The sequence below is a fragment of the Oreochromis niloticus genome, unplaced genomic scaffold, assembly GCF_001858045.2.
Source record: "Oreochromis niloticus isolate F11D_XX unplaced genomic scaffold, O_niloticus_UMD_NMBU tig00007375_pilon, whole genome shotgun sequence".
In the NCBI taxonomy this organism is placed as follows: Eukaryota; Metazoa; Chordata; class Actinopteri; order Cichliformes; family Cichlidae; genus Oreochromis; species Oreochromis niloticus.
This window is the reverse complement of record NW_020328524.1, coordinates 50,288-76,535: the sequence shown is the minus strand read 5'-3', so window position 1 is coordinate 76,535 and position 26,248 is coordinate 50,288. Positions and strand designations below refer to the sequence as shown.

Sequence of the window (26,248 nt, the reverse complement as noted above, 5' to 3'; positions counted from 1 at the left end):
TCACGTCCTAGCTCTGTCTCTGGTTAGGCTAGCTGAGCTCTTCCCCGCTCAGGCACCTGATGCGGTAGCCCAAGCTGCAGCTTTCTCTCCTTCACTAGCACAGTCTTTAGCTCATCCATTAGCCTCCCCAGTCCAGTAAGTTCACTCACCTGCTGTTCAGCTTCCAGTTCAGTCAGTCCTGTGCCCTGTAGCTCAGTCTCCTGTCCTCCAGTCCCCTGTAGCTCAGTCTCCTGTTCTCCACTCTCCTCCTTTCCAGTCTTCTCTTGTCCAGTCAGCCCAGCCTCCTCCTGTCCAGTCAGCCCAGTCTCCTCCTGTCCAGTCAGCCCAGTCTGTCGTCCAGTCTTCTGTAGTCCAGTCAGTTCAGTCTGTAGTCCAGTCTCCAGTAACTCAGTCACCCATTGCCCAATCTCCTATCTAGTCTCTGGCCCAGTCACTCATTTATCATCCTGTTCTGCTACCTGACCTGCCGCCACAGCATTTAGAGCCAGCTGTGAGCTGTCTCGCTCCTCAGCCAGGGGCGTCCGCACCCGCTGGCCCGGCCGCTCCTGAGCCAGGGGTTCCCGCAACTGCTGGCCCCGCCTGCCTCCAGCCAGAAGTTTCCACACCTGCTGGCCCTGCAGCTGCCGCTCCGCCGTCACCGCCAGCTCCCACGCCGTCGCCTTGACTCAGTGTTTTCTGTTCTTCACTGTTTATTTCCTACATGTTCCATTTCTTGTTTCATTATCTTCAGCCTTGTACTCACCTCTTGCCAATTGTTGTCATCATCCAGTCTGTGTATTTAAGTTCCTCAGTTTTACCAGTTCACTGTCGTGTCATTGTCGCTGTTAGGTTGTCGCTGTTCAGTTACGTCAGTTACGTCAGTCAGTCAGTCAGTCAGTCAGTCAGTCAGTCATTAGCCTTTCCAGCCAGCCAGCCATTTCCTGCTTCTGTTCTGTTCGTTCACTCCGTCTACAATAAACCCCAACCTTCACCTACCTGTGAGTCCAGCGTTTGGGTCCTCCTTCCCTCATCCACTGTTGAGTCTAAACTCAGACCCCGCTGTATCCAGGACTTATTCCCATGAAAGAAAAACAAGGCAACAGCGTTTGATTGATTACTTGCGCAAGGGAGGCCTCGTTGGTATCTTAGCTCATCACGAATGACCCCGACGATGGCCTCCTCCTGCTCCCTTTTATTGAGAGACAGTTCACACAAGAAGTAATGCCCACATAGTTCTAAGACAAGGCTTTGTATGTATATGTGTGAACTTCTATATGTAAGTAGGAATGTGTGTGTGTGTGTGTGTGTGTCTGAGACCTCCTGCTGACCAAAGGGTCGTAAACGCAGGAAGCTTACATCAAAAGGACCTTCACAAGGATGTCTGTAATAAAAGACTACAGCCTCTCACTCAGAACCTCGAGAATCTGGGGAGGGGGACAGTGGAATTCCTTTCATCCTACAGTTAAACAATGTAGAAATGGATGGTAAGCATAAAAATGACAAACAGTTACCAATTCACTCCAACATCCACACTGCAACTCCTGACAATGACTGACTAAACATGGGACATGTACATAGATAGGGGCGGTCCTAGCCTGTTTGGTGCCCTGGGGATATCCTCCATATGTACATTAGCTACATTAGAGATTTTGAAACTGGGATTTCATTTGCTGCAAGCAATAATCATCAAAATTATAAAAAAATAAAGGCTTGAAATATCTTGCTTTACATGTAATAAGTCTATATCATGTGTGTGTGTGTACTATCTATCTGTGTGTGTGTGTGTGTGCGCACATGCATATACACACACACAGATAGATAGTATGCATTGGCTAACAAACAGCCATTGTAATTCGTCCGTGTGATCTAGGATATTTTTTGTCGTACCATTGAAAATTGGTCGCACTCTAGAGCCCTGCATAATACCTACATAATGTATGTTTGATAAGTGGCACAAAAAGGGATTAAGGGTAATTGGCGATTTGTTTCAAAACAACACACTGATGAACTTTGAGCAATTGCAGTCAAATTTTAATATTCCTAGAGACCACTTTTTTGGCTTTCTCCAGGTTCATAACTTTGTGCATTCTAAAATTCCACAGTCTTCAGAAATAGTTATATATGATGGTATTGAGACATTTCTTATTAAGCAAAAAGACAGAACTCATTTTTATCTCAGCCTTTTATTCTCTCCTATATACTCTAAGTAGCAACACATTGAGTGCTATTCATAAATGGGAGAGAGATCTTAATAATCAATATACCGAAGAGGAGTGGAAAGGAGCCATTAACATGGGTAGTTCCACTTTTACTTGCAACCGCTTGCGAGAAACCCAATACAAAATCATACATCGCCTTTACATAGCTCCTAATGTCTTGCATAAGATTGCACCTCATATTTCCCATTTTTGTAGTAAATGTCAAAAAGAAACTGGCACTTTTTTTCATTACTTTTGGGAATGTAAATTAATCAAAAGCTTTTGGAGCTCCATATCTCAAGAACTAAGTAATATTTTTAACAATCTGCTCCAAAGGGACCCCGGGTATTTTCTTCTTGGCCTACCCTCAAAAGAAGTAACATTAAATCACTCGCAGCGCAAATTATGTGACAAACTATTGCTGGTAGCTAGGAAATGTATTCTCATTAATTGGGTTAAGGATAAACCTCCCTCTGTGAGTTTGTGGTACAGAGAATTATTTAAAGTTATTCCTCACAAAAGAACTGCTGCTATTTTAGGAGGAAATGAGGGTCTCTTTCTCAATGTTTGGTCCCCTTTGGTTTTTTATTTGCCAAATGATTTGTCCCAACTGTTGAGGGGGGGGGGGTGGTTGCGATTAAGATGTTCTCAGTTAAATAGGAAGTGTTGTTTGTCTGCTTTGTTATGTTTTTATGCTTTTCTTGATAATGAATAAAAACTGTTCAATTTTTTAAAAAAAGAAAAGAAAATTGGTCGCACTCTAGAGCCTGCATAATACCTGCTAATATCCAAAGACAAATCTGCTTACATTTTCTTCTTTTCTCTTTTTTCTAAACTGAGCACCAGATGACCTTTGACCTCTTCTTGTCCATCTTCCATTGGTGTTATTTTGTATTCCAGTGTCAACACCCATCCCCTAACCCGAGAATCACCACAATACAACCAGACCTACATCTTAGTGCACAGATTCAGTTTGTTTAGGGATTTTTTTTCCAGGGATTTCACACAACCCAGGAAAAATAATTAATATATAAGGGGCTTGGATTGACAACATTATGAATGAAATGTGCTGTATTTGGAAGCAGCCAGACCCCTCCCCTTTGGACAGGTTGTGTGTCCGACACAGTGTCAGACAAGGGCTCTCACACTCACTTTACACATGCATATATAAAACACATCGGTGTAAATTAACAGATTATATCATGTTATGTAATTGAGTTACAGCTACTGTAACTCAGTTACTCCTGTTAATGTGAACTGACTGAGTGTTTGTGGTTTACCTCTCAGACTGACTGAAAATGATGATGGAGGAAGAGGAGGACAGAGCAGAGTCTGCAGGATCCAGCTGTCCGTCTGTGAGGACTGACTGGTCCAAAGGTCAACCTCCACTCTTCAGTGCTGAACCTGGACCAACAAGGTCAGAGAGCTGTGATGACTCCTTTACATGTTTGTGTTTCCTGGATAAATCTGACCTGAAACATCCTCAGATTGTTACAAAGATTCATTAAAAAGAAAACAATGAAAGAGAAAAGATCCAAATGTTAGACTTGGTCATTTGCTGTTTGAGGACAGTGATGCTCATATCTGTGGGGAAAGTGTGACCTGAGTGGGTTCATGTTTGTCTTTAAAGAGCTGCTCTGATTCTCTTTGTGTCTGATCTGTTAAACAGTCTGAGAGGTCACACAGAGACCCAGCAGCTAAAGCCTGGATCATACTGGCTGCTGTTACTCCATCAGGACAACACTGAACCACAGTGGTGTGGATGTAGTGGATAAATCCCACCATACTGATGCTCAGATTTGATCACAGGGAACAAAACCAGATGTGACCTTCAGATTGTGACCTTTGGAGTGGACGATGCAGATTTCAATAGAGAATAAATGTTGTTGTTTTTCAGCTGTGAAAAAAGAATCTAATCTAAAAAAGAATTTATGATGCTGGTAAAAACATGGAGACTATAACACAATATTTCCACTGTATTCATAGAATGAATGTAAAACTTTCAGACATTCATTAAATATGCAAAATGTCCACAGAAACATCAGAGGGTCAGATGTGAAGCACTCAGTGATTTTGATCAAATGACTCATCAGTTATTGATCTGTACTACACTGATCTACCACGTTAGTAAAGCTGGTGTTCTGGTGGTGGAGAGACCTCGGATCATGTTCTGGTGTTGGAGCAGTGATCTGCTGATGGTTCAGTTTAATGAGCTTCTTCAAAATCATCCCTGACATCACCACTGAAAGAAAGTCCATAAACTTACCCATATTTTCAGAATCTGAGAATTTAAAACTTGAGAAACTTGAGTCAGATGAAGTTATTTGAGCAGAAACTTCTGGATCTTTATCCTGTGTTGATCTAATCCTTCATGGTTCCTCCACAGAGTGGACCAGCAGAGCTCAGAGGTTCCCAGTGGTCAGTCTGCCCAGCAGCATCAAACACAGCTTGACTCCATATTTATGGTCTGTACATGTACAACAACTACTGTTACATCTATTCTGTTCACAGTCATCTCTGACCACCACCAGTATGTAAACATGGGGTTAGTATCTTGCCCAACGATATTTGGCATGTAGACTGGAGGAGCCTGGGATCGACCTTCAACCTTCTGGTGAGTAGGTGACCCGCTCTACCACCTGAGCTACAGCCACCTCCGATTGTGAGCTGCTGGTCACAATTGGGCTGATCGGTGGCTGATCGGTGATTGCTGCTACAGCCTCCAGATTAGCCAGCAGCTCATCCTGCTCAACATTTTCTCACCAACTTTAATGGAAGTGTGATGTTTTCAGCTGAAGTGATGGTCAGGGTGGCCTCCCTCTCCTCTTCTTCTCCTCTTCCTCTTTCATTTGTAAAGCCACTTCTGCTGCTTTCATTCATGTGGAAGTCCTGTAGCTGAGTTTGGGAGAGACTAACAGCCTCGGCAGCAGAGGGGAGAAAGGCTGTAACACCACCACTATACTCTATTCTACCTGTCACATCATTTTATCAGGAAACAAATATATGCTCATGTTTTTATTGTGTTTGGCTTGAAGAGGTAGTGACCTGTGGTCAGAGTGTGTGTCGGATAATCCGGCCCAAGATGAGGCCAAACTGAAATGGGATTAAATGTCTGTCACATATTTGAGCCTAATTTAGAACATCATCCATAAATATTGAGTAATAACTGGACTCTCCTACAGCAAGACCAAAATGCCTTTAAACATCAGGTTATCCTGCTGATCAAAGTCCAACACTGAATTTGTAAAAACATGTTTGTCAATCATTTTGTTTGGTTTCTGAGGAAAATGATTTAATAACTTGCTGCTAATACACAACATTTCATCATATTTCCTCATAACCCTCTTTTGTCTGACCGTTTGAATCCCATTTGAATCCCATTTGAATTTCCAACAAAGAATCCACAGAGTTTGGTAAAAATAATGACAGTAGATGTTTGTGTGAAAGTGCTTGAAGCAAATTAGTGTGTGATGTTCTTTCAGTGTTGCACTTTGTAGACGCTCCCTGAGTCTCACAGCCAGCTGCACATAGAGACCAGTGTTGTTAGTCCAGGTCAGAAGATGACTTGTTGGAATGAAAATGAGCTTGTAGTTTGTCTGCTTTAATAATGTGACTGGAAAAAGGTGTTGGACTTCAAATATGTCCATTTCTTTCACACTTCACCTTTAAAAGTGAAGCCATGTGGTTCCTGGAAGGAAAAACACGACTTTTTCAAGTCTCTTTCATGTTTTTATGATAAATGTACGACTTTAATATGAAACATTCAGAGTTTTTTCTCTTGTTGTGTTTGTTTGAAGCTGCTTCCTGTTGGCTTCAGCTGTTTGGAGTTTCCATTTTCTAAACTTCTACATTCTGAACCTTCTTCAGCTCTGAACAGATGATGAAACACTGAATGATTTCAAGCAGTTTGTCTAATAAACTTACATCTTTCATTCTTTATACAGATTGGGGGGCTGTGGTTTGTCAGAGATCAGCTGTGATTATCTGGCAGCAGCACTGAAGTCCAACCCCTCCCATCTGAGAGAGCTGGACCTGAGCTGGAACAAGCTGCAGGATCCAGGAGTGAAGCATCTGTGTGGTTCTCTGGAGAGTCCAGGATGTGGACTTGAAACTCTGAGGTCAGTCAGCATGTTTTAGTTGTGCTGAGATGAATATGATGTGAAAGTTGTGCTGACACTAAACTGCAGACATCAGGCTGATATTATACTGATCCACACTGAGGATCTTCATGGTAAAGTCTGTTTTCTTCTTCTCTGGTTTCGTCTATTGACTGTAGCAGAACAATGTTCACATTTCAAACAGTGATACTCATCGTATGGCCCAAGGCCCACACGCGGCCTGCCAACCTTTCCTGATTCAGAGAGAGGGGACCCTGATTAACTGTGTAGCTTCTTCCTCACAGTTCTAAGTATCAGACACAACAATGAATAATCCACAGCTGACTCACTTTAGCAGGTCAAAGGTCACGGCACACAGCAATCTGTGAAACAGAAACAGTTTGGAGCAGGAATTATTGCACATTTACAAACTGACACTGCTGCACGGCATGCTGGGTAATGCTAGCTGCTCAGGTATGGGCGTGCTAATGGCTGTGAGGCTCCGTGGCTGCAGAACACTGAAGAAGAGAAAAGAGAGATGGAGGATGAAGAAAAGAGGCAGAGATGAAGCAGAAGTGTAGCTCCAGAGAGGAGGTGTGTATGTGTGGGCAGGGCTCAGGCAGCTCCGCCCACACAGTGACAGTGAAGCAGGTGAAGAGTAATAAATGAAGACAGTAGACAGGATTTGATAAGCTGATGTACAAACATGTAGAATGATGGTGGCTGCTACAGAAACAGGTCCAGACTGAAGCGTGTCTCCTTTGCATGTTCCATATTTGATACTGAGAGTTTCCAGAAGAGCAAACATCAAACGTGCCTCCAAACATGTGACGAGTCAGACTGACATCATTTCTACAGAGAACAGTGTGAGCTCTCAGCAGGTCACTTCAATAAGAAGAACAAACAGTGCAGCAGGAATGACTAAACCCACTAACAGCCTGATATCCCCGTGTTCCTGTTGTTCTACAGCATCATCATTAATGCTGCTCCACCACCATCACTGCAGCATTTTCCAATTAAACTTTATAAACAATGACTGAATAGTAAGAGAAAATCAAGTTAATTTAATTTCTTTTCTGAGTAAAATGAATCAATTTCACAAAGAGAACATTCAAACAGTTATTGTTTTTATTGTGGAATATAAAACGTATACAAAATTTATAATATCACATTTTTCTGATTAATTTAGATCGTATGCACTGAAATTTTTCACTAGTGCTTGGAATAATAATATAATATAATAATAATATAATAGGAAGACTAGGCCATAATTGAAAATATAGTTTCAGCCAACTTCTCGAGAATGTCAGTCTTTACTTTGGAGGTGGGCAGAAGATTTACATTCTTTTTATAATCCTCAGTGGCTCTTTCCAGTTGCATTTCAGTTTCCTATGCTGACTGTGGAATGGGGAACAAGTTCTGCCTTTTTAATAATGGTGTCCTGAGAAGTGGTTGCAGCAGAGTCTGCATTAGATACAACTGGATTGGATGATGAGTCATAGTCAGCTGACAGTTGATCAGAGGGGCTGTCGAAAACTGGCAGGATGACCAGGGTGATGCCAACAACCTTCACAGTGTCTTTGTCTTTTATCTGGTCACTTCTGTGAATAGTGAAGTAGTCCTGAAATTTTGGTGTCAAATACTGAAGACTGAAGTCGTTTGAAATCCCAAAGGTATCCTTCACAACACTTTGCAGCTCCTCTACTGTTGGTGGGATCCCTGATGGAAGAAACAACTTCTCGATTTGGTCATCAGTGATTACATGGAGCTCTATCTCGTTCAACCTAGAATAAAATGTAAATGGGCAGAGTTAACTTATATTAAGTAGGGTCAACTTAGTCATTTTCTTCTGCTTCAATTTCAAAACTAGTAGTTTAAATTAATACAATCATCCATCACAACTTATTTAAAATGCATAGTCTACATACTGATCAGCTGAATTTAAGCTGAGGGATCTTCCAACAACTGAAAAGAACACAACATTAATAACAATCACACTCTCCGAAGTAAAAATTTTACACAAACAAATTGTTAAAGACAAATTTGAAGTAATACTAAAATTTTTAAAGGTGAGGTTCACTTATAAAACCATGAAACTCTTTATTAGATTAAAATGGGGATAGACCCTATTTTCTGTACCGATTTGGTGATAGATCATGACATGAAATAACACTATTTATGTATTTATATGTATGCATATATGTATATATCTTCCTATATTTGAAAAGACGTCCTTTTAATCTACACAATATCATCTCTGTATCCAAACACCATTGGGTGTTAATTTGACGTTAAATACAGAGCATTCTTACTATTATCCATTTATGCCCTAAGGCGACCAAACAGTTTTACTGACTAAAATGACAGAGAGGTTAATTTATTATACATGAATACTTTTTGAGCATAAACTATCCACCTCAAGGCTTCTGCAGTTATAAATCTTGTTAAACATACAAATTATGAAAGACTTATGTCAGATTAAACACATATTACTATATTATTTCCTGAATGTACCTTTGTCTTGAAGATCGTTCTACAGAAACATAAACATCGTGACTGAGCATGGGTCTTACTGATACACCAACCAAGTATAACTGGAAACTCGCATCATCCCTCTATGTGAGCTGTGCCTGCACTAAAGTCACGGGGCTCCGACAGCATGAAAATGAAAACCAGTTATGTTGCTGGACTGAGCCACTTTAGCTTAATTACCACAAGTGAAAAACACTGCGTGGAGACAAAAGCTTCGAAAAACTGTGACTGACAAAATCCCGCACAAATGATTTTAACTACATCACTCACCACTGAGTGCAAAACTTTTCATAAAATTCTAAAAGTAAATGAGGGAGGTTACAGCCCATCAAAATACATCATTGATATATTTTTTTAATATGGTAAAAAATGTGGTTACTCAAAGCCAGTGGCGGTCCTAGCCTGTTTGGCGCCCCGGGCGAACACTCCCTCTGGCGCCCCCCCACCACCACCACCACCACAACCACAAAAACACACACATAAAACATATTAAGGATTAACTGTTGTCGGAACAATACATCCTTTTTACACCTCTCCCTCCATAAATGCAATAAACGATACAAAAGTAATGGCCTATAATTAATTTATCTGCTGTATCTGATGTTTCTCAGGTAGTTGTTTACATTATATAATATATTGTGTTCAGTACACGTCACTACAATGTGATTTCGGAAATATATAAATATACGGACAACAAGCTCTTCCACGGCAATCTCTTGTCGTCGATAAACGACGTTTAGGGAGCGCTATAGTATTCAATGAGAGGACCCTGCACGTCAATTCTCAACGCGAGGGGGGGACCCTGCGCGTCGATAAGTGAAGCAGAGGGAGCCTGACCATGCGTCACACATTTGACGAGTTGGGAGTGAGAATGTGTTGGCTGTGCCAGCTGTTTAAATTACAGCTGCTTATGCAGTAACCATGGTAACCACGGACTGTGAGCTGCTGGATCAACACGAGTCAGACAACAATTTTACATATATCATCTTAAAACAGGACACAGCCACTATACGCGCTGGCCTCAAATGTGAACGCAGACTGAGTCTATGTTTGACGTTTGCTTTATATCTAATCTTCGCTCTCAAACATTTAACCAGCAGGGAGTCTGCAGCTGAGGGAATACAAACTCAAATTGTCAGAACAGGTTTGATCGTTTCTTGCGTGTATTCATTTGGTGATTTATTAAATGTATACATGTTATTCTAATCTGCTGCTGAGTCTCTTACGCTGATGAAAATGCAGAAAACACAGATTATGAACACCTGTTCAACCAGTCACTTTCATTCCACTTTGATCTGTGACAAACTGATGCGTTCATCTCTGTTACAGTGTTGCGTTAGACTGCTATATTTTTGTGCTCTTTATGCTGTAGATTTTCACATCTCTGGAATAGTTGGCAGTAATAAGGATGATTTTCTGTAAAATAATATTGATATGACCCGTGAATTATTCGTAGATGACCGTTAGATTAGTTTGATGCTGCCGACACTTTTATGTGACCCAGCTGGGAAACTCTGGGTCAACTCAGAGAGCTGACGTTATCGTGGCGTACAGGGTTGTTTACCCTTGTGGAGGTAAGCATGGACGACACAGAGCTCTCAGTTCTCACTCCTTCTTTATTCCTCTCCAACATCAACTGAACACATCGCGCCACAAAACACAGCAACACACTTCCTCAACACTGGGTGTGACTGGAGCCCTCTAGTGGTCCACCACACATGACCCCCCCCCCGAACACCCAGCAGAACTAGTCCAGGACTCGGGGTTTAAGCAAACGGCCGGAACGGCTGAACCGGGGGGGTGGGGAACTGACAGAGGGAAACCCAGCCCGGGAGCGAGGCTGGCACTGGCGGTCAGAAAAAGCTGCAGACAACTTGGTTATGGAGCGCTCCTGGGGGAAAAAACAGAATCCATCAGCCCGGTGGCAGGTGGCGGCCGCGGCAAGTGGCCTGGGCCGGGACCACCTGATCATCTTGCAGAACATGTGCAGGCTTAAGTCTGTCAACAGAGACAACTTCTTGCCAACCACCAAAGTCCAAAATGAAATGTTTTTCACCCGGTTTAAGAACCCTGTATGGCCCGTCATATGGTGGACGCAGTGGAGTAATGGTAAATGGACTGGTTCTTATATAGCGCTTTTCTACTCATCTGAGCACTCAAAGCGCTTTACACAACTTGTGCATTCACCCATTCGCACAAGCACATCTTTCTAAGATACACACATTCATACTCCGATGGATGCATCAGAGAGCAATTTGGGGTTAGTATCTCGCCCAAGGATATTTGACTAGGGGAAGCCAGGAATCGAACCACCAACCTTCCGATCAGTAGGTGACCTGCTCTACCTCCTGAGCTACAGCCACCCCACCGCCCATAGGAGTCCTATGGGCATCGTGCCTGACAAAAATGAAACGAGCAGAGTCCAACGACCTCGGAACAAAAGTGTCAGGCAGGCAGTGGTGCACAGGGCCAGGAACAGGAAATGAGTGTCTTGGGGGGCAAAAAGGCAGCACAGAGGTATCGAAACACGGGGTGGGGGGCTCTCAGGTAAGAATTTCCCGGGGACCCGGAGGGGCTGGCCAAGGACCAGTTCAGCCGGGGAAACCCCAAGGTCTTCTTTGAGCGCTCTACGTAATCCCAGCAACACCCACGAAAGACGGTCAACCCAGTCGCCACCTGTTAAGGAAGCCCGGAGCCCGGCCTTGAGTGACCGGTGAAACCGCTCGCACATCCCATTAGCTTGCGAGTGGTATGCTGTGGTGCGGTTGACAGATAAAATAAATTCATGGTGAGATCTGAAGGACTCAAGTGTGCCAAAATGAATGAATTAAATACACCATTAAATAATTATTTAAATGTGGCAATAATTAATTTAAGTGTGGAAATAAATAAATAATTAATTCAATATGTCAAAAATATTTATTTAATAAATTATTTCCAATTTTAATTAATTATTGCCACATTTAATTAATTATTTAATGGTGTATTTAATTAATTCATTATGGCAGTCTTGGCATTCCACACTGTGATGCTCACACCTCTGATGAAGTCTCACAGTATCAGCTTCGTTTTTATACATATAAAATATGGATATGTACTTAGTCAGAAATATTGTAACTCTAATCATTTATGTCTGAGTCCAAACTGAATTGAATCAGTGACGATACAGCCCTGGTCCTCTGGGCTGTTTGGTGAAAGTGTGATCATGTTTCCCCACCCTGATTTAAATATGGGCTGTGTCTTGTAGTGAACAAACGATGGGTTGTTGTGACAGCTTGATTCACAAAATGGGGGTGAAAACAGTCTTTCTATTAATGATGTAAAAAAAAGAAAACAATATGGTATTAAGAGCCTTGAGGAACTGGTCTTTTCAAAGGAGTCCTTCAGTGCTGTTCATTACACAACAAAGACACACGTGGTTGTTGCTATGTCACCTTAAGGCAGGGGTGTCCAACTCCAGGCCTCAAGGGCCTGCAGGTTTTAGATCTCACCCTGGATCAACACACCTGAATCGCATGATTAGTTCATTACCAGGCCTCTGGAGAACTTCAAGACATGTTGAGGAGGTAATTTAACCATTTAAATCAGCTGTGCTGGATCAAGGACACATCTAAAACCAACACATCTGACCTGCAGTCAAGCTATTTTATTACTGCATGCAGGAGAACAACACACACATTAAAACTTAACAAGTTTACAGTCATGAGTGCTCTAACCTTGGGGCATTGCAGCGTCCCTTTTATACCATCACACACACACACACACAGAGAGACTCTCTGTATCTTTTCAGTTACAACAGTCTTTTGTCTCACCCACTGTGATTGGTTTAGATCATTTTCAAATTGATTTTTCATCATCAATTTGAAAAATTAATTAATTATAGTTACTAGTTACTTTTTTGAAGAAGTAAATGAGTCAGTAACTGAGTTACAATATTCTAAAAGTAATTAATTACTTGACAAGTAACTATTGCGTTACTTAATGATGATGTTTGGTTTCATCCTTTTCAGCACAACCTCACGTGTCTAAATTTACAGTTATGTTTTCATTTTCACATACCGTATTAACGCAATTGATCTAAAATCAGACAAAAAACATAAAATCAGAGTAGAAAAAGTTCTATTTTTTACTGTAAAAACCACAAACATGTTTATTGAATCATATTTCATAACTTTAAATGCAAATATAAATTGTCAGTTTTAAAATCCTATGCACAAGTTTTGCTAACAAAGTTTGCAAACAAATAACAAAGTTATTTGCAGTCATTTACCTTTTACCTTGATTTTTTAAATAACCATTTCAAACTATTTACAGAACAATCAGGTGTTTTGCATTCAATAAGATGCTGTGTCAATAAGTTTACTGTGTGAATCAAGATTCAAGATTCAAGAGCTTTATTTTCAGTACAGTAGTAACAGTGTACCGAAATGCTGTTTCACCCTGAGCCCCCATGGTGCATTTATAAATATATAAAGGATATATCTCCAAGAGATATAAAACTAGGAATTACAAATAAGTAAAATGCTAAGTTTGATAAAAATTAAGGAATAAAAAGGTACTAATTACTAACTATACAATTCTATACAATACTATAATGGTAACTATGCAATATTAACTGTACGATAAAGAAAGATAAACAAAGACATTGAATACCAGTTTCAAGTTATTATCAGGATATTATTGACGAGACATGACAAAGACGTGCAAAATGTGCAAATATAATATAATTTGGATGTGTGTTCAGTAACTATGTGACTGAGTGTGCAAATAAGCATATTGTTCCCAGGACCAGTTTGAAGCGGATTTGTGAAAGTTCTTTTTGTTTTTGAGTCTTTTGATGAGTACTGAAAGGTGTTTGTAGAGGTGCATGTGTATGTCAGTCCTTTTGTGGTAGTGAGTTGAGGGCTCTGACTGCTTAGGGGAAGAAGCTCTTGCAGTGTCTGCAGTGTCTGGTCGTTACAGTTTTAATGCTGCGAAACCGTATGCCAGATGGAAGGAGGGAGAACAGTGCATGTGAGGGGTGGAAAGTGTCTTTCACTATGCTGTTCGCACGTCGGATGATGTGTCTGTCATAGAGTTGGGAGATGGATGTGAGAGGGCTTCCAATGATCCTCTCTGCTGTCCTCACTATCCACTGCAAAGACTTCTTTCAGCGAGGGTGCAATTCCCGTACCAGATAGTGATGTAGCAACAGAGGACGCTCTCAATGGTTCCCCGGTAAAATGATGTGAGGATAGGAGGAGGGAGACTGGCCGTCTTCAGTTTCCTAAGAAAGTGAAGACGTTGTTGGGGAAACCTGCAGTCAGCTGAGACTGAAGAAGTCACTTGGATGAGTGACGAAACGTTTCTCCCACAAAACGCTACGTCCAGATGAACAGATTCAACTTTTGGAGATTTACTTTCCTGGATGATTGAGAATGCATCAAGACGTTGTTGGGCTTTCTTCATGATGGTGGTGGTGTTCAGGTTCCAGGAGAGGTCAGCTGATATGTGCACACCGAGGAACTCACACTGTTGACCATCTCAACAGCAGATCCGTTGATGTGCAGTGGGGTGTGGGCCATTGAGGTCTTCCTGAAGTTAACAACCATCTCTTTAGTCTTCTGAACATTTAGAGACAGGTTGTTATTCTGACACCAGTCCACCAGGTGTTGTACCTCCCCTCTATATTCAAACTCATTGTTGTTGATGATGAGACCCACCACTAAGGGCTGGGCTAAGCACACAGCCCTGCGGCAATCCTGTACTCAGTCTGACGACTTTGGAGGTTTTATTTCCTATAAAGACAGACTGGGGCCTGTCAGTTAGGAAGTCCAAGATCCAATTGCAGAGGGAGGTGTTTATTTTAATCCACACACCACTCCTCACTTCTCCCACCCGCTGCACAAAGTCACTGAGTACAGACTGGCTAAATCCTGTAAAGGAAGAGACAGGAAGAGGCGGAGCAAAAATGAGAAGTTCAGTGTCATTTTCCAGAAGTGAAAGTGTGAGAGAGCAGCGGCAGAACTGGAGTCGAGCCCTGTTTGTTTCTAAAAGAAAATTCAGGGGAGTCCATCAGGTTTCTCTCAGCAACAGTGGTGAGTGCAGCTGATCACACTTCCTGTTTCTACACAAATCTTCACTCTGTTCACTTCATGCTGACTCATCACAGTCACATTGCTTCCATAGAAATCTGCTCATGTAACCACAGATCCACTGTACACTGTTTAAAAAAAACATCTTAAAAAAACGGTAATATTCCGGCAGCTGGGGCGCCAAAATACTACCGTAAAATAACAGAAAATAACTTCCTCATAAAAATACGGTTACTTCCAGTAATGACAATACAGTTTGTTGCGCTAATTTTACATGGGATCTTGCCTTTTCAAGTGATTTTAAACATTAAATTAGGAACATGTTAATGTGATTAAACAATGAAATTATCTATAAATAGGAAAAAAAAATCCTAAAAAAACAGTAATATTCCGGCAGCTGGGGCGCCAAAATACTACCATAAAATAACAGAAAATAACTTTCTCATAAAAATACAGTTATTTTCAGTAATGAAAATAGAGTTTGTTGCGCTAATTTTACATGGGATTCTGCCTTTTCCAAACACTTTTAGACATTAAATTAGGAACATTTTATCATGATTAAACAATGAAATTACCTATAAACAAGGTCAATGAATGTGGCAATATGAATAATAATACGTAAATGTACAGAAATATACAGTTAACAGTTTGTTTAAATAATAATGGATTGCATGCCCTGGGACAGACTGACAGAGGCCTGCTGCCAGTAGGTGAAGAGTCTTGACCAAGGACACAACGACCGAGAGTGTCTGAGCCGGGGCTCGAACCGGCAACCGATCACAAGGCGAGCTGCCAACTCTTGAGCCACGATTGCCCTAAATAGCAGTGATCTCCCTGATCCCTGATGAACTGATCTCCCTATTGGAGCTCAGTCTGGGGGGAGTTATTTTTTTTCTCCTTATCTTTCCTCATGTGGTGCTTTTTCCATTGTTATACCTCTCTGACGTGTCTTCCCCATGTGATGTTTTTGTGTAATGTATGTATGGTCGGAGGGAAAGATGGCGCCGCCATTGCATGCAATAGCAGCCTTAACATGAAATTTCCCACTTGTGGGACTAATAAAGGTATCTCATCTCATCTTATCTCATCTTATCTTATCTTATTTTGGTCAGTACTTAAAAAAGTCATTCAAACATTTTACAAGGAGGGATTATCTCACTTGAACATTTTATTTGTACTGTATAATCTGCAGGTTTTGACACAAATCTGCAACACCGGCAGCACCGCTCCTCTCTAAAACAGCAATAACGATAATTATTAGGCCATATGTAAATAACAAAATAACTTTATAACTTAAAGCAAAATTGGGAAACGTAAAGTCTGAAACAGTCAAACAATACTGTTTGCTCTGGGTCTAAACAGAGCGCGTTGTGTGTGATGTCTGCTTTTGCTCATGCGTGCCGCTTTGAGCGTTCACACTAGAGTACATTTGCTGTCACATTTTATTTGTCGTGTGAACAAGCAGACATAAAAATCAAAATCAAAAAATCGGAATTGGCCATTCAGACCTGCAGTGTGAACGTAGCCTTTGTGTATCCTGTAAGAGTCACAGATGTTCCTAATCATTCGGAAAACAGTCGATGCTTCACGTTCTAACTTTGTGTGGAAACATAAATCTCATTATTTAAACAGATGTGGACTAAATCATCGTGATAATCAAGTGTTTAAATATGTTAGAGTTCTATACATCAGCTGTAATATTCAAGCTGAACTGGATCAAACATGTCATCAGACACAAACATAGATGATGGTGTTTAATCCCAAAGCTTATTTAAACAAACTGGAGGACAGAATTCCTCCTTAAATCCTGATTTTGATCTCAATAAAATTCACTTTTCTCATTTTCACACACAGGCTTTATCATGTTGGCTTCTTCTCTACAAACATAAATCTTCGATTTGGACAAACAAATATATGAAATACAAAAATAAATAAAATTTTTCTGAGAAATGGATCCAGAATAATGTGAATGATGTATCCCAGCGAGTGACTGGAAAAGGTCATCTTCTTCCATATCCTGAGTTTGTGAGGAGCTGTGATGTTCCAGTATCTCTGAGAGAAAACAGGACAGTTTTTAATGATGGCACAAATGGACCAAATATACAGACACCACTGAATAAACATGTTCTCATAAATGCCATTAATATACTGGATCAAACATTTAATAACACATTTCTGAGGTATATGATTCATTGTCCTGCAACTCCTCAATGTCAGTTCTATTGGAACAGTCACTTTATAATATTAATGGCTCCTTGATATGGACTTACAATAAGAAGTATTTAGTCACTAAGAAGGTCGAGGACGTTTACTTCACAATAATTCATGGAATATATCCAACAAACCAATTTATTCAAATATAGAAATGACCTGGATGAATCTTGGACCTTCTGTAAAACAGTCGAGACACAATTTCAACGACAATTTTAACGACTGTATTTATGTTCATCCCCAAAAGTTGATTCTGTTCATCTGGACGCTGCACTGTACAGCAGACACTACGTTGTTCAGTTTGTGTTTGGGATGAACCAGTTTGTGTCTGAGTGTGTTGCTGGGTCTCCACCAGTTACTCTTAGAACTGAAGAAGCTTCTCTGATGAAACGTCTTCAAGAAACTTAAAGAAGTCCTGACACTTTTCTTTCCAAGCTCCTCAGACTACTGATGCTTGCTTCTCTTTTTAAAAATGAAATTTAAAGTGAATTTTGAATAAAATGTTTCTTTTCTTTCTCCCTCAGAGTGCAGACATGTCTGCTGCCAGCAATCTGCGATCTGAAGATCAGTTTCTGTGCTGCATCTGTCTGGATGTGTTCACTGATCCAGTCACTACATCATGTGGACACAACTTCTGCAAAACCTGCATCAGTCAGCACTGGGACATGAATCAGATGTGTCAGTGTCCCATGTGTAAAGAGACTTTCTACACTAGACCTCAGCTGAGGGTCAACACCTTCATCTCTGAGATGGTTGCTCAGTTCAGACGTGAAGCTCAGCAGAAAGCCAGCAGCAGCAGCTCAGAGCAACAAGCTGCCAAACCAGGAGAAGTTCCCTGTGACTTCTGCACTGGAACCAAACTGAAGGCCCTGAAGTCCTGCCTGGTGTGTCAGACCTCCTACTGTCAGACTCACCTGGAGCCTCATCTGACAGTCAAACGTCTGAAAAGACATCAACTGATTGATGCTGTGGAGAACCTGGAAGGCAGGATGTGTACGAAGCACGATAAACTTCTGGAGCTGTTCTGTAAGACCGACCAGACATGTGTCTGCATGCTCTGCTCTGTTTTAGAGCACAAGAACCACGAGTTTGTTCCTCTGAGAGAAGAATATGAAGGAAAGAAGGCAGAGCTGGAGAAGACAGAGGCTGAGATTCAGCAGATGATCCAGAAGAGACGACTGAAGATTCAGGAGGTCAAAGAGTCGGTGAAGATGAGTAAAGATGCTGCAGACAGACAGAAAGCAGAAGGTGTTCAGGTCTTCACTGCTCTGAAGGAGTCTGTTGAGAGACGCCTGAAGGAGCTCATAAAGGAGATCGAAGACAAACAGGAAGCTACAGAGAAACAGGCTGAAGGTCTCATCAAAGATCTGGAACAGGAAATCTCTGAGCTGATGGAGAGAAGCTCTGAGGTGGAGCAGCTCTCACACTCTGAAGACCACCTCCACCTCCTCCAAAGCTTCTCCTCCCTGAAAGCTGCTCCACCCACCAAGGACTGGACAGAGGTCAGAGTCCGTCCACCATCATATGAGGGGACTGTGGTGAGAGCTGTGGCTCAGCTGGAGGAGACAGTCTGGAAACTCATGAAGAAGAAGCTGTTTGAGGCTGAGCTGCAGAGGGTCCAGCAGTATGAGTGGATGTGACTCTGGATCCTGATACAGCTCATCCTGAACTCATCCTGTCTGATGATGGAAAACAAGTGTATCATAGTGATGTGAGGAAGAATCTTCCAACAACCCAGAGAGATTTTCTGACTGTGTTATGATTTTAGGAGAGCAGAGTTTCTCTTCAGGCAGATTTTACTTTGAGGTTCAGGTTAAAGGAAAGACTGAGTGGGCTTTAGGAGTGGCTACAGAGTCAATCAACAGGAAGGGAATAATCAGATTGAGACCTCAGGATGGTTTCTGGACTGTGTGGCTGAGAAAAGGAAATGAGTACAAAGCTCTTGCTGGTCCTTCAGTCCATCTCTGTCTTCATCCTGGTCCTGAAAAGGTGGGGGTGTTTGTGGATTATGAGGAGGGTCTGGTCTCCTTTTATGATGTAGGTGCTGCAGCTCTGATCTACTCCTTTACTGGCTGCTCCTTCACTCACAAACTCCACCCATACTTCAGTCCCAGTCTGAATGATGGTGGTAAAAACTCTGCACCTCTGATCATCTGTCCTGTCAGTAACATTAATCTATCCCTGATTTCATTGGAAGAACCACTTGATTTCTATTCTGATTCTGATTGAAGGGAACAAATGAACATATTGAGTGTAAATCCTCTACAGTCTCCATGTTTCTATAGAATCTGATTATCAGGACTCTGATTCACACTTTGATTCTCATGGAGTTTGATGCAAACAGAAGAAAAGTTGAATCAGGAAATGTTCCCACTGATGGAGACTCAAGCTGAAGAGCAAATATCAGAGAATAAATGTCCAAAAGCTTCATTTCACAATAAAGTTTGTTAAATGCTTTGAGTGAATCATGTGTGGGTGTTATACGGAGCATTCGGAGTCCAGCTGAGTTATGTTGGATACAAACTGGTTATTTTGGCTCTGTGAGGATTTTTGTTCACTGAAAACGAATAAGATAGATAATATTCAAAGAACTCTGTAGAGATTCATACATCCATGTTCTCCACCTGGAGGTGTGGAGGAGAAAGGAGCAGGTGGAGCACAGACTGTTGCATTCTTCCAGTCACATCATTTTGATGTGATGATTATATTTCCATGTTCTGATGATTTGGTTTAAAGATAAACAGAGAGTTGGGGAATGGCTGCAATCACAGAATGAATAGGATACTAAAGCTGAGCTGTCATTAAAAATGTTTACATGTGATTTTGATTTAAAGAATATAGTGTGTGTGGCTCCTGACAGCTTCAGTCTCTGTTAGTCTACCTGTTGAACCCAGACACAACTTTTCCCCCTGAGGCAACGATCACGCAAAAACACAAAGAACAGCTGCAGTCACACACACACACACACACACACACACACACCAAGCTCACTCACACACGATTGTGCGATCCCTTTCGGTCTGAACTCTCAAAACACACAAACAAACCCATTAAACACCTGTAACTCTATCAATGTCGAACTGTTGAACAACACTTTACTGTTTTTTTATTTTTTAAGGGAGAATTCCTCCTTCAGTAACACTACCAGTGACTACGGCGGTTTGGGCTCAGTAACAATATACTGAAATATACCTTTTTTTTTCTTTATGCCGTACAAACTATTTCAAAGAGCTTTGACCACAACATCTTTGGGATTTGCAGTGCTTTTCCCCAATCGGTTATTCCGCTTGTTTTATCTAATTTAACCCATTAACAAAGGCTTAAAATGTAACTCTTAACATAATTTCCATCCATCCATCCATCCATCCATCCTTCTTCCGCTTTATCTGGGGCCAGGTCGCGGGGGCAGCAGCACAAGCAGAGAAGCCTCCTCTAGCTTATCTGGGGGAACACCAAGGCGTTCCCAGGCAGCCGAGACATATAATCTCTCCAGCGTGTCCTGGGTCTGCCCCGGGGCCTCCTCCCGGTGGGACATGCCTGGAACACCTCACCCAGGAGGCGCCAGATGCCTGAACCACCTCAGATGCCCGAACCACCTCAACTGGCTCCTTTCGATGTGGAGGAGCAGCGGTTCTACTCTGAGCCCCTCCCGGATGGCTGAACTCCTCACCCTATCTCTAAGGGAGAGGCCAGCAACGCTTCGGAGGAAGCTCATTTCCACCGCTTGTATCAATGATCTCGTTCTTTCGGTCACTACCCAAAGCACGTGGCCATAGGTGAGGGTAGGGACATAGATCGACTGGTAAATTGAGAGCATCGCTTTTACGCTCAGCTCTCTCTTCACCACGACGGACCGGTGCAGCATCTGCATCACTGCGGCCAGAGCACCAATCCGTCTGTCGATTTCCAGCTCCCTTCTCACGTCACTTCACGTCACAAGACCCCGAGATACTTAAACTCCTCCACTTGGGGCAGGAAATCATCCCCGACCCGAAGTGGGCACTCCACCCTTTTCTGGCTGAGAACCATGGCCTTAGATTTGGAGGTGCTGATCCTCATTCCCGCTGCTTCACACTCGGCTGTGAACCGTTCCAGTGCGAGCTGGAGGCCATCACCCGATGAAGCCAACAGAACCACAGCATCCGCGAAAAGCAGAGATGAGATTCTGAGGCCACCCATGTGAAAGCCCTCTGCCATTTGGCTGCACCTAGAAATCCTGTCCATAAAAATTATGACCAGATTCGGTGACAAAGGGCAGCCCTGGCGGAGCCCATCACCCGCCGGGAACGAGTCCGACTTATTGCCGGCAATGCAAACCAAGCTCTTGCGACGGTTGTATAGGGATCGAATGGCCTGTAGCAATGGGCCAGACACCCCATACTCCCGTATCACCTCCCACAGGACACCCCGAGGGACACGGTCGAATGCCTTCTCCAAGTCGACAAAACACACGTAGACTGGTTGGACAAACTCCCGTGCGCCCTCAAGTATCCTTCAGAGGATTTAGAGCTGGTCCAGTGTTCCGCGACCAGGACGAAAACCGCATTGTTCCTCCTGTATCTGAGGCTTGACTAGCAGACAAACTCTCCTTTCCAGCAGCCTGGCATTGACTTTCCCAGGGAGGCTGAGGAGTGTGGTCCCCCTGTAGTTGGAACACAACCTCCGGTCCCCCTTCTTTAAAATGGAGACCACCTCCCTGGTCTGCCAGTCCAGGGGTACTGCCCCTGATCTCCACGCAACGTTGTAGAGGCATGTCAGCCAGGACAGCCCTACAACATCCAGAGCCTACAGGAACTCTGCCACCAAGGAGTTGTTTAACTGCCTCAGTGACCTAGCTCCTAGCGATTGACGTGTCATCCCCCTCATCCCCAGACTTTGCTTCCTCCTCGGAAGCCATGTCAGTGGGATTAAGGAGGTCCTCGAAGTATTCCTTCCACCGCCCGACAATTTTCTCAATCGAAGTCAGCAGCGCTCCGCCAGCACTATACACAGTGCAGGTAGAGCACCGCTTTCCCCTCCTGAGACGCCTGACGGTTTGCCAGAATCTCTTCAAGGCGGTCCGAAAGTCTTTTTACATGGCTTCTCCGAACTCCACCCACACCCGAGTTTTTGCTTCACCCATTCCGCTTGGCCTGTCGGTACCTGTCAGCTGCCTCCGAAGTCCCACAGGCTAACCAAGCCCGATAGGACTCCTTCTTCAGCCTGGTGGCTCCCTTCACCTCTGGTGTCCACCATTTGGTTCGGGGTTACCACCATGACAGACACCAACCACCTTGCGGCCACAGTTCAATGCAGCAGCTTCGGCAATGGAGATGCTGAACATGGTCCATTCGGACTAAATGTCCCCAGTCTCCTCGGAATGCTGTTGAAGCTCTGCCAGAGGTGTGCGTTGAAGATTTCACGGACTGGGGCCTCTGCTAGGTTTCCCAGCACACCCTCACTACGCGTTTAGGTGCACCGGGTCTGTCCAGCGTCCTCCCCGGCAACCTGATCAAACTCACCACCAGCTGGTGATCAGTTGACAGCTCAGCCCCTCTCTTTACCCGAGTGTCCAGAACATATGGTCGCATGTCTGGTGATACGATTACAAAATCGATCATCGACCTGCTGCCTAGAGCGTCCTGGTGCCATGTGCACTTATGGACACTCTTATGTTTGAACAAGGTGTTTGTTATGGCCAAACCTGCGGGAGGATGGGCCCATATCCCCTTTTCGGGCTGTGCCTGGCTGGGCCCCATCGACTAAGGCCCGGCCACGAGACGCTCGCCTCGCCCGATAACCCTGTCCCTGCCTGGGATAGGGTTACCGGGGCCCTTATGAGGATGTTTTCCTCATAAGGGTCTTCTGAATCGCTCTTTGTCTGGTCCCTTACCTGGGACTAATTTGCCATGGGAGACCCTACCAGGAGGCAAAAGCCCCCGGACAACATAGCCCCTGGGATCCCTGGGACAGACAAACCCCTCCACCACGATAAGGTAGCAATTCACAGAGGGGTAACCTAATTTAAACCTGTTTAAATTAAAAGTATGAGTTAATGAGAAAATAACCTAATTCAAACGTGTTTAATTTCTCATTAACTCATACTTTTAATTTCTTTCTTTCTTTAATGTATTATTTCTTTATCTTTGTTTAATTTTGCCAATCTTATCTGTTTAACCTGTTTAATCTGACCTTTGACATATTAATTTCAACTTAACTGTACTCTTGTTTTGACCTTTGACCTATTTATTCCTTATAACCAAAAAAAAACCCCTTTTATTTTATATTTTCACACTATTTATCTATTATGTATTAGAGATGGCACGATATCACTTTTTTATGTCCGATACCGATACCGATATCATAAATTTGGATATCTGCCGATACCGATATGAATCCGATATAGTGTGTTTTTTAATCAATAAAACTGTTTTTTAATATCTTGCTGCATTTTGTATAAGTTCATACTCAAGTTTAAATAAACAACAACACTAAAGCTATTCTGTTATACCTGTATGTAAAAAATACACTGCGCCCAAAATATTTCATAGTTCAGCAACACTGATCAATCTAATAAACTTAAACCTACTCCATCCTCCCTATTCTGGTATTTTAAAGAGTACTTAGCAGAAATATTAAGCAACCTAATTAATAGGGTTGCAAACTCCCAGCAAAAAAAAAAGAAAAGGGAACCACCCCCCACCCGCCACCTCATGATGCTTAATCGATGTAATCAACTTTAATTTGATGCAGGGTGAAAAAAATGCTCAGAAATAAATTATTTTTCAAGATTAATTAAATAGATTCAACATCTTTCTTCAACAGAATTGCAGAATTCACAGATGGTACTTTCCCAAAGGAAAAATTACTAGCTTACTAGGGTATATTAGACTTAACAGTTACTATATACAGTAATGGACTTCTATACATTTTACATCAGATTAAAACTTTGGGTGTAAGATTCAGATAATTATTTATTAAAAGCTAGACATTTTAAATGAGAATAAGAAAGAAAAGTATGTCTCTGTGCCCCCTTTTCCCTGTTAATCGGTCCCCCTGGCCAAACTTTGCTAGATCCGCCCCTGCACAGTTACCAGCCGTCAGCTACGTAGAAAAGGATCCTGGTCTAGAAAGTAATATTAAATAAATTCTAACAACAGCTTATCAAGCTTAAACGTGCTGCTGTTGTTCAGCCGCTGGTTTCCTCTTTCTGGTGCAAAGTGGGCCAAAAACAAAGAAGAGAGACGGACTCGCGACAGAAAAGCCGATCAGCTGATCATTAAGCAGTTTCATGAAGTAGCGACAGGAGAGGGAGGGAGAGAGAGAGAAGAGGCAGTCGCTCCATATATCGGTTGTTAAGCTTAACATGGGAATGCTTTACAAACATTCAGAGATGAACTTACACACTTGCTTTACTTCTCTCTGGGATAACTTCCTCAGAGATGAAATGCTGGTTTGGTAGAGAGGCTACAAATACACACAGCCGCTCTATCACGTCATGCACACTGCTCCGACATGCTACGGTTATGAGCAAAGTTACGCCGTGTCGCAAGTTTTGTGAGGTGCTTTTTTGATATTTAATGGATCGGATTACATTTTTTATTTCTCGCCGATATCCGATCCAGTAATTTAGGTCAGTATCGGACCGATACCGATACGTAATATCGGATCGGTCCATCTCTATTATGTATATCTATTATATATTATCACCTTACCTTATTGTAACCTTTGACCTATTTCCTTGTTAGCCTTGATAAACCTTGATCTTCCTTGATCAAACCTTGAAATTTCTTTCACCTTTAAACCTGAGGCTTAAATTAAACCTTTGTTAAAAACCTTCTTACCAACTTGTAATTCCAACTTTATTCATAAATATGTATCTTATCATCTAAACTGTCGATCAATTTGACTGAGAGAACTTTAACCACTCACCGCTCACATTTTAATTTGGTTTATGCCCAATTTTGCTGCTTTTTGATATAACAGACTCTGCTTACCTTTATTTTGAAGGCCTTCTGTGAGGATCACCAGAATCAGTTTTCTCCAGTTCTGGTGTCTGACAGCAACTCTGTCAGCCTCTCCAATCCTCCTTTTCTCCTTTCCAATCGAAAAATCACGTCGGGTCACCAATTTGTTGTGTTCAAATTTTTTCAGAAGGAATTCAGGAGAAATATCTGTCATTTAAAAAGATTTACTTCAGCAGTTGAAATGTGATTACATTTTTTATTTCTCTCTGATATCCGATCCAGTAATTTAGGTCAGTATCGGACCGATACGTAATATCGGACTGGTCCATCCCTAATATATGTATGTATATACATATATATACATATATATATATATCCTGAGGTCCTGAGGAGTCAGCTGAACGGTAAGAACAAGATGCGGGCTATCAACACCTTCGCCCTGCCCGTGATCAGGTACCCAGCTGGTATAATAAGTTGGCCAAAGGAAGAGATAGAAGCCACTGACATAAAGACAAGAAAGCTCCTTACCATGCATGGAGGGTTTCACCCCAAGTCCAGCACCCTGAGGCTGTACGCTAAGCGGAAGGAAGGAAGCCGGGGACTGGTGAGTGTCAGCACCACAGTCCAGGATGAGACAACGAACATCTAAGAATACATTGGGAAGATGGCCCCAACTGACAGAGTGCTCAGTGAATACCTCAGGCAGCAGAAACCCAAGAAAGAGGAGGGAGACGAGGAACCATCATGGAAGGACAGGCCCCTGCACGGTATGTACCACCGGCAGATAGCGGAGGTGGCTGATATCCAGAAATCCTACCAGTGGCTGGACAAAGCTGGACTGAAAGACAGCACAGAGGCACTAATCATGGCAGCACAAGAACAAGCTCTGAGCACAAGATCCATAGAGGCTGGGGTCTATCACACCAGGCAAGACCCCAGGTGCAGGCTGTGTAAAGATGCCCCTGAGACAATCCAGCACAAAACAGCAGGGTGCAAGATGCTAGCAGGCAAGGCATACATGGAACGCCATAACCAAGTGGCCGGCATAGTATACAGAAACATCTGTGCCGAGTATAACCTGGAAGTTCCGAGGTCAAAATGAGAGATGCCCCTAAGGGTGGTGGAGAATGACCGAGCTAAGATCCTGTGGGACTTCCAGATACAGACGGACAAAATGGTGGTGGCTAACCAACCGGACATAGTGGTGGTAG

The 26,248-nt window shown here is 42.6% G+C and overlaps 1 pseudogene; it reads left to right on the top strand.

Moving 5' to 3' along the window:
• The first annotated feature begins 14,791 nt into the window (after window positions 1-14,791).
• On the top strand, window positions 14,792-19,547 carry LOC100702208 (E3 ubiquitin-protein ligase TRIM21-like; annotated as a pseudogene).
• The last annotated feature ends 6,701 nt before the right edge of the window (window positions 19,548-26,248 follow it).